Source organism: Ursus americanus, chromosome 23 (assembly GCF_024610735.1).
Source record: "Ursus americanus isolate L20-20 chromosome 23, mUrsAme1.1.p, whole genome shotgun sequence".
Taxonomy (NCBI): Eukaryota; Metazoa; Chordata; class Mammalia; order Carnivora; family Ursidae; genus Ursus; species Ursus americanus.
In genome coordinates, this window is record NC_142149.1 from 14,208,074 (window position 1) to 14,215,709 (window position 7,636).

At 48.4% G+C, this 7,636-nt stretch overlaps 1 protein-coding gene across 2 annotated transcripts in view; it reads left to right on the plus strand.

Moving 5' to 3' along the window:
* The first annotated feature begins 6,924 nt into the window (after positions 1–6,924).
* TEX2 (testis expressed 2) overlaps positions 6,925–7,636 on the plus strand; it is a 100,686-nt gene continuing 99,974 nt past the window's right edge. Inside the window, exon 1 of one of the 2 annotated variants that reach the window (XM_045814478.2) lies at positions 6,925–7,063. The gene's annotated coding sequence lies outside the window, so the exon portion shown is untranslated. The remainder of the gene's footprint in view (positions 7,064–7,636) is intronic. The other variant, XM_087854215.1, reaches the window with a different exon arrangement.

Below are 7,636 nucleotides of genomic sequence, written 5' to 3' on the forward strand. Positions count from 1 at the left end.
ATGCATGTGTCTATCATTTTCCTTACACAGATGGCAAGCCTGAGACTGAAGAAAAAGAGCCAATAACATGCCCAAAGTCGTATAAGTGGCAGAGCTGAGATTCACACTCAGACCCTTCTGACCCCAAGCCAAGCCCTCCTTTCCTTTATCCTGTACTGCTGCTCATTTTATTATCACGTTCTATTTTATTTATTTTATTTTATTTATTTATTTTTTAAAGATTTTATTTATTTATTTATTTGACAGAGAGAGAGAGAGACAGCCAGCGAGAGAGGGAACACAAGCAGGGGGAGTGGGAGAGGAAGAAGCAGGCTCATAGCGGAGGAGCCCGATGCAGGGCTCCATCCCAGAACTCTGGGATCACACCCTGAGCCGAAGACAGACGCTTAACGACTGAGCCACCCAGGCGCCCCTATAATGTTAAATTTTAAATAGGGAATACATTGTATATAGTATAAAATAACATCTATATAAATCAAACTATGCTTTTAAAAAGAACAGAAGGAAATACAAACAAAATCTTGACAGTTTTTAATAAGTGGTAAGAAAATAAGGGTTTTTTTTCTTCCTTCTTTTAGGTTTCTGTTTTTTTAATACTCTAAACTGAGTTTCTATCACTTTCACAATAAAAAACCCCAAACCATTTCCTGCTGTGGCGGATCACACAGGCCCAGGAGGAGAGAGGGGTGCTGGGGGATTGGAGGGCGAGCTGGAGGGCGGTGAGGGAGGAGCCCTCCACCTGTGGATTTTGGTCCTTCCTCTGCTGTATGGCTGTTGATTGCTCACCCTTGCAAACGAAGCTGACCCCTCCACTGAGGTGTGGGAGGAAGAAACTCGTCCGAAAGGAGAGCTGTGCTTCTCACTCTCCAGGAGCGGGCAGGGCAGAAGAAAGTCGAGGGCTGAGGTTTCTCCTTCTTGGTGGGATTTATCTATAATGCTGTTTTCTGGTCCAAGATCAAGGTGACTTCCTTTCAAATATGAGCTTGCATACTGACAGAATATTTGATATTGATGCTTTCCTGGAAACTCCAAGATAGGTAGTCACTGTAGTTAAAACTGGTTGTTTAAAGTATTAAGAGTCCTTTTTTTTTTTTGTTTCCTGCAACCATGTGATCTCTTCTTTCACTTTTATAAGCATGTCACTCCATTGTCTTCTTGCATGGCCAGAGTGTGTTTTCCCTCAAGTGAAAAACAACAGCTTCCATTAATTGAGCACCTGTCATGGAAAGATGCTATATTAAGCACTTATGCATACACTTAATCTTTACAATAGCATATGATGTGGGTATCTCCATTTACAGACGAGAAAACTCAAGGAAGCCTCAAGGAAATTCAATATCTTCTCCAAGGCCACATGGCTCAGAAATGGCAAAGAGGAAACCTGAACCCAGGTCCAAATGGCCCCCAAAGCCACTCACCTAATGCTGGTTCCTAAAAAGAACATTATCACATTAAAAGACACTCGAAAGCTTATATCCTGATACCCCAAGATGGCAGTTTGGGGGGGGGGTACTGTACAAGGTTCTCTTTTCGAAAATGGACTTTGAATCCGAAACATCTTAAGCACTGCTTGACAACTTCCAGCCACAGCTGCTGTGGCCAGTTCCGTGGCTATACTCCAGCTTCCCAAACATTTCCTTTGCCTAAGCGCTCCCTCAAATACAGACCATCTTTGTCTTCTGAATCGCAGAGGTGTTGAGTAGAATAGATATGTGGAAATGGCCAAGACTAGCAATTTTACTTTCATTTCAATTCTATTTCGCAACCTGGTCAGGAGCTAGTATTTCCCACTGACTCGTGGGAAATATACCAGGGTATGTACATATATAAATATATAATCTATAAATCTCCTTTTCAAGATCTAAAAACCAAAACCAAAAAGCCCAGCCTTCCCCTATGTTTAGGTGGATGTATGTGTCATTACATGGCCAGCGGAGCCCTCCCATTTCTGCTACTTACGGAGTGATGTATTCTGGTACGGATGAGAAACGCTGGGCTCGGGCTACCGCTGTTGGCTGCACTGCTGACCGTCTCATCCCTGGAGTTGGAACTGTGCTCCAGCATGATTCTGGGCAAGGTGGAGATTGAGTTTCCCGTGCTGCAGTGGAGCAGTGGGCCTGGTGGTTGGAAGGCAGCAAGGATGGTGGGTGACATCAAGGTTATCGGCAAAGCAGGGGTGTAACTGTTGAACTGTGTATTCACTCTTTATGAGCATGGGGGGAGGGGGGGTGGCTGAGAGGAAGGCTTAGAGTGGGCAGGGAAAGGGAAAGAAATAACAGTCTTTCTCCCTAGAAATTCCATTCTGGCTGTTCCACATCAATTGGAAGCCACCATTCCCCCCGTGACCCCGAGAATGACAGAGCCTTGAAACATTTATATTTAATAAACCCAGGTCTCATGTGCTAACTAGCAGAATAAACAGTTGACATCACCTTGCTGTTTGCTGCTCCATGATGCCTGGGAATTATTCACAGAGCATCAGCCCACTGATGGGGGCCTCTCTAAAGCCCCCAAAGACTTCCCTGTGAGTCCTGATTATTTTTTTATTTTAGAAGGAAAATCAGATGACAATATGTTCTCCCCACTCCTCCCACCCCCATCATTTTGGAGCGTCACCCCAGCGCTGGTGCAGAGCAAACAGAACGTGCTGGAGGCCTCACCGTGGCTGATCATTCTTCATAGGGAACCGAGGGAGGGGAAACCAGGAGCTGAAGCATCTTCAGAAGTTCCAATTCTGTGGCCACATTCTTCTGTGAAAACCTTGCCTCTACCATCCCACTCCGGATGAAAGCAAAGCTGGTTCTTCTCATCTCTCCTGCTGCCATGTCTTTCCCCCTGCTTATCCCCTTCTCTTTGGGTTTCCTTCTATCTCCAACCGACACAGGACCCAGGACCCATCACTTCAAACCCCCTGTTATCAATATCCGAGCTGTTTTGTTTTGTTTTCTTTTTCTTTTTTTTTTTTTTTTGAAGATTTGATTTATTTATTTGTCAGAGAGAGAGTACAAGCAGGGGGAGTGGCAGGCAGAGGGAGAAGCAGGCTCCCTGCTGAGCAAGGAGCCGGATGTGGGACTCGATTCCAGGACTGTGGGATCAAGATCTGAGGCGAGGGCAGATACAACCAACTGAGCCACTCAGGCATCCCCAAGCTGTTTTGTTTTCCTCTTGTTCCTGATCCTGTAGATTCTTGACTCTCGATTCTCCACACCTGGGCCCAGCTGCCTAGCCCTCCACAGTCCTGGGGCCGCCTCAAGTGCATGGGCCCGTGGGGCTGCCCGGAATTCTCCCTCTCAATCTGGCAGCTCCCTCTTTCATTCCTCTCAGACGCTTTTCCAGTTCTTCACTGTTTCCTTCAAACCCCTGTTATCACCTCCCACCTACTCTCAAGAGATGACTTTGCTTTAGAGCTAAAAAAATAGAAGCCAGCAGGCAGGAATTTCCTCAACTTCCTGCCTTCCACCTATGAATGAAGCTGCACCCACACCCCTTCTTAGCTGCATCGAGCTCTACCGCAGTGGAAGAGCCGACCCTCTTCCTGCCCCAGGACTGCTGCCTTTCCCTGCCGGCCTCCTGGGACCCTGTCCCATGGGTCCTCTCTTGCCCAACCTCTTTATTCTCTTTTCTGAGCTCTTCTCCTCAGCCCAGCTCTGGGCGTCCTCTGCATTTCCAGGCCCACCTACACCGCTTTGGTCGGTAACCCAATAACAATCTAATTTCCAAATCCCAAGATTCACTGTTCAGACCTCTTCCAACTTGAACCTTCTGAGGCTATGTTGCTATTGACCACTTCCTCCTTCTCCAATATCTTCTCCCTTGGCTTTGGTGACCACACTCTTCCTTGGTTTTTTATCCCCCTTCTGGTTTCTCTTCTTAATAGTGCTCATCTGGCCACCCCTAAAACCTCATATGTTCCCCAGGGGTTATTAGTGTCTAGTCTGTGCCCCATACCTCCTGGGCTTACATTTGCAGAAGCCTCTGATGGTCTATCAACTTGCTGATCTTTCTCTACTAGACCGAGTACCCAAATTCCACCTTTTTTTTTTTTTACACTTTTTTATAGTTACCTTTTATCCCCAGTGCTTAGTACACCACCTGGGACTTACTGAGCTCTCCGTGATTGCTCACTAATAGTACATACAAGTAGGCATACAGTAGGCATACGAGCGGATCAACTTTTTTGTGTTTGTATATGTCTGTCGCAACCATTTCTCCCTTCGAAAGTGCAATGCAGTGTCAAAACATTGAATTAAAAATCTTAGAGCATTTTTGTTTGTTTAGAGTTTTTGGGGAAAATAGGGATTATCTTGAAATGTCCTAATGGGGAATAATTCAAATATACCAGAACCTAGGTAGGCTTAAGCTGCAGTCCGGGTTGTGCGAGAGACTGGGTTGAGGGTTGGGGACAAAGATGGGGGGCAGATAGCAGAATAATACTAACTTGGGCTTGAATTTCTATGACTTCTACCTGTGCTGTCGGTACAAAAACTTATTTTACTTTGTACATGATGAACATAAAGAGCAACTCTTTAGGGGAAAGAGTAAGGAATCTTGCTTGATATCTGAATTTAGCCTCACAATACCTGACCTTTGTCACAGGTTACCGTAGTGAGTCACAGATGCCACGCTCAAAAATTACTCTTTTCATTTAAAAGTTCAAAGTCCATGTATGTTCATATCTATATCTATATCTATATCTATATCTATATCATCTATCTATCTATATCTATCTATATCTCTCTCTATATGTATATTCTTTATTTGACTGGATTTTCATACCAGCCCAAGGAGGCAGAATTTATGATCCCACTTTATAGATGAGCAATCCAAGGCTCAAAGAGAGTTAATTATGTAACTTGTCCAAAGTCAAACAGATGTAAGTTAGAACAATGGAACTTCAACTCCAAGGCAGTGCTTCTATATCACACTGTCTTTTGGTGAAGATTAGTGATATTTGCTTCTTTTTGCCATTTGAAGTTGTCCACCCTGTTTCTGGCAGCAACAAAGGGCATTTTTGGCAGGCACTGGAGCAGAGCAGTTAGGAGGATCCTGGTCATTAGGGTCATGAATGCTGGCTCTTTCTTTAGCTAGTCTTGTGATCTTGGACGCATCAGCAATCCTCTCTGGGCTTCAGTTTCTGCATCCATGAAATGGAGAAAAGAGCAATCCTATCTACCACACAGGGTTATTGTAAGGTTTCAATGAATTAATATGTGCAAAGGCCTTGACATAGTAAGGTGCATAGTAGCCTCTTAATAGGTAGGAAGTGTTAGATTATTCTGTTGTTATGTATTCATTTATTTTTCAAAGCATCCAAATTCCTCACTTTTCAAAAAGAAGGGATCCTTCTAAGTGTTCCTGCTGGATCTTATTGGCCTCTAGTTTGAGGTCAGATTGATAAAGTATTAATGAATCTAATATTTACGTAGAGCTTGGAATGGGCACAGAGGTGGGTGGGCACTCTGAGATGCACCTTGCCAGCTTCCAAGGACCCTTGAGGGTTACAGCTTCAGGGACTACCCCTCCCCAACCCCCACTGAGGTGGGGGTTTTAGGATGTAGCCCAAAAGAGTCTGGGGCTGTTTTTCCACTGATAATCGCCCTTGTTGCACATTTCCAGATATCCATGAATGGAGCCCTCTCCTATTGAGACAAGAGTTCCTTTTCCTTTGGGAATGCCAAGAGGAGACATGGTAATACCAGGCAGTGATATCAGCAACCCAGAGACTTAACCCTGACAAGGCTGATTGATGTGTGTGTGTGGAGCTGTCCTTGGTAAATACGGCACCTAGCAGATATTACAGCAAAATATGGGGTGTTCTGTGGAGGCCGTTTTCTCCTTATAGGAGGGGTCTAGGTGAAGGTGGCTGACCTTGAAATTGAAGGCAGTAATTTCTGGGTCAGATGTGTATCTGGGACACTGGGGATGAGAAGAGGAATGTGGCTGGGAGGGTAGGCAGGCCTCAACTCATTGGAAGGAAGCTCCAGAGGGGTAAGGCACCCTCCTGGGCTTATGACTGGGTCTGGGTGTGTTTGCCATTAAGATATTTCAGCACTGTCTCACCAGTCAGAGAACTAGACTGGTTTGTTGCTTCATCCCAGTCCAGTTCCCTTCAAATTCAGTTCTTAGCATGACCCACGCAGGTAACTGCTCTGAGTTTCTTAGTAGGCGACCTCCAGCCCTGCTAGAAAGTCTCCCAGCCATATTACTGATTTTGAGGATAAAAAAGAGTTTAGCTTTATTTTGGACAGTTAAATTTGAATTTCATTACTATGATGGACTCGAAACATGTACCTGAGGAGCATGTGTGGATCTTGTTTGTACCACCTACATTAGATTCACCTGGGGGCGGGGGAGGGGGATGTTGAAAAATGCATATTTTCCCCAGTCCCATTCCAGAAGTGGGGAATTAGAGACTCAGGGACCTAGGGATCTTATTGTTAAAATCTTCCAGGGTGAGACTGCGAATGTGCCTTTTTAAGTGAATTTCTGGGATTGGACGGGATAGATGACTGCCTTCTAAAACCCAAATCTGAGTGAATATGCCCCGCGTGGGACCCCTGGTTCTCGTAGCCTCAGTTTCTCCCTCCGACCGGGGCAGATTCTGTCTCCACTTGTTTGCTAGGCTGCAGGAAGAGGAAATCAATAAGTGCAAAGAGCTGAAGAAAGCACTGCAGCCCGGCTGGGAGAGAAAAGAAGCTTTTACCCCTCCCATCCAGACTCTTGCAGGTAACCCTGCCACGGCCTCTCTAGCCCCGTGGGCGGCGGTCCCTTTAACAGACCTGACCAATCGCGCGCCCATTTCCGCGGCCGCTCCCCGGCGTGCGGGTAGGGGCTGGATTGGCCGGGCCTGGCGCGCGGCCTGCTCCGCCCCTGCCGCACTCTGGTTGGCGGCGGCGGCCGCGGGCGCGGGGCGGGTCCGCCGGCGGGGCGGGGCGGCCGGTGCCCGGGGGCGGGCGGGCGGCAGGACAGCGGCCGGAGCCCGAGCCGGAGCCCTAACCGGAGCCGCGGCGGCCGCGGAGCACGGGCGCCGGCGCAGTACAATGAAGGAGCCAGCGGAGCCGGGGTAAGCGCGACCGGGGCCGGGCGGGGGGCGGTGGAAGGAGCGCCCGCGGAGAAGGCCCGGGCTGGGGGCGGTCCGACCCCGCTGGGTCCGGGCTGCGCCGGGGGCCGGCGGCCGTTGGTGAGGCGGGGCGCGGGGATCGGGCTCCCCCAGAGCCCCGCCCCGCTGTCACGGCCGGGTGTTGATGGGGACGCCCACCCGCGACGCCCCCGGGCGAACCCCTCTTTCCTTTGGGGTCGGGTGTGGCGGTTTGGGCTTGACCCCGACAGACGCGCTGGCTCGGCCCGGGCCAGGGAGGGCAGTCCACAAGCAAACTAAGGCAAAACAGCTTGTAATTTTATGAATGGGGCCCCGGGTTCCTGCCGCCCCCCTCGCCCACGTCACGAAATGCTTGCAAGTCGAGAACCGCGGTTACTTTTACGCGAATCTGTCAGGGGCTGACTGCGCTCGGGTTGTTTTTCTCCAACTCCTGGAAATCGCGGGTGGCCGTGAGGTGGTTTGCGTGCCTTAGACAGGAGGCGGCGGCGTGCCGACAGTCAGGGGATCGGAAGGTTAACAAGTGACATTGGGCTGAGG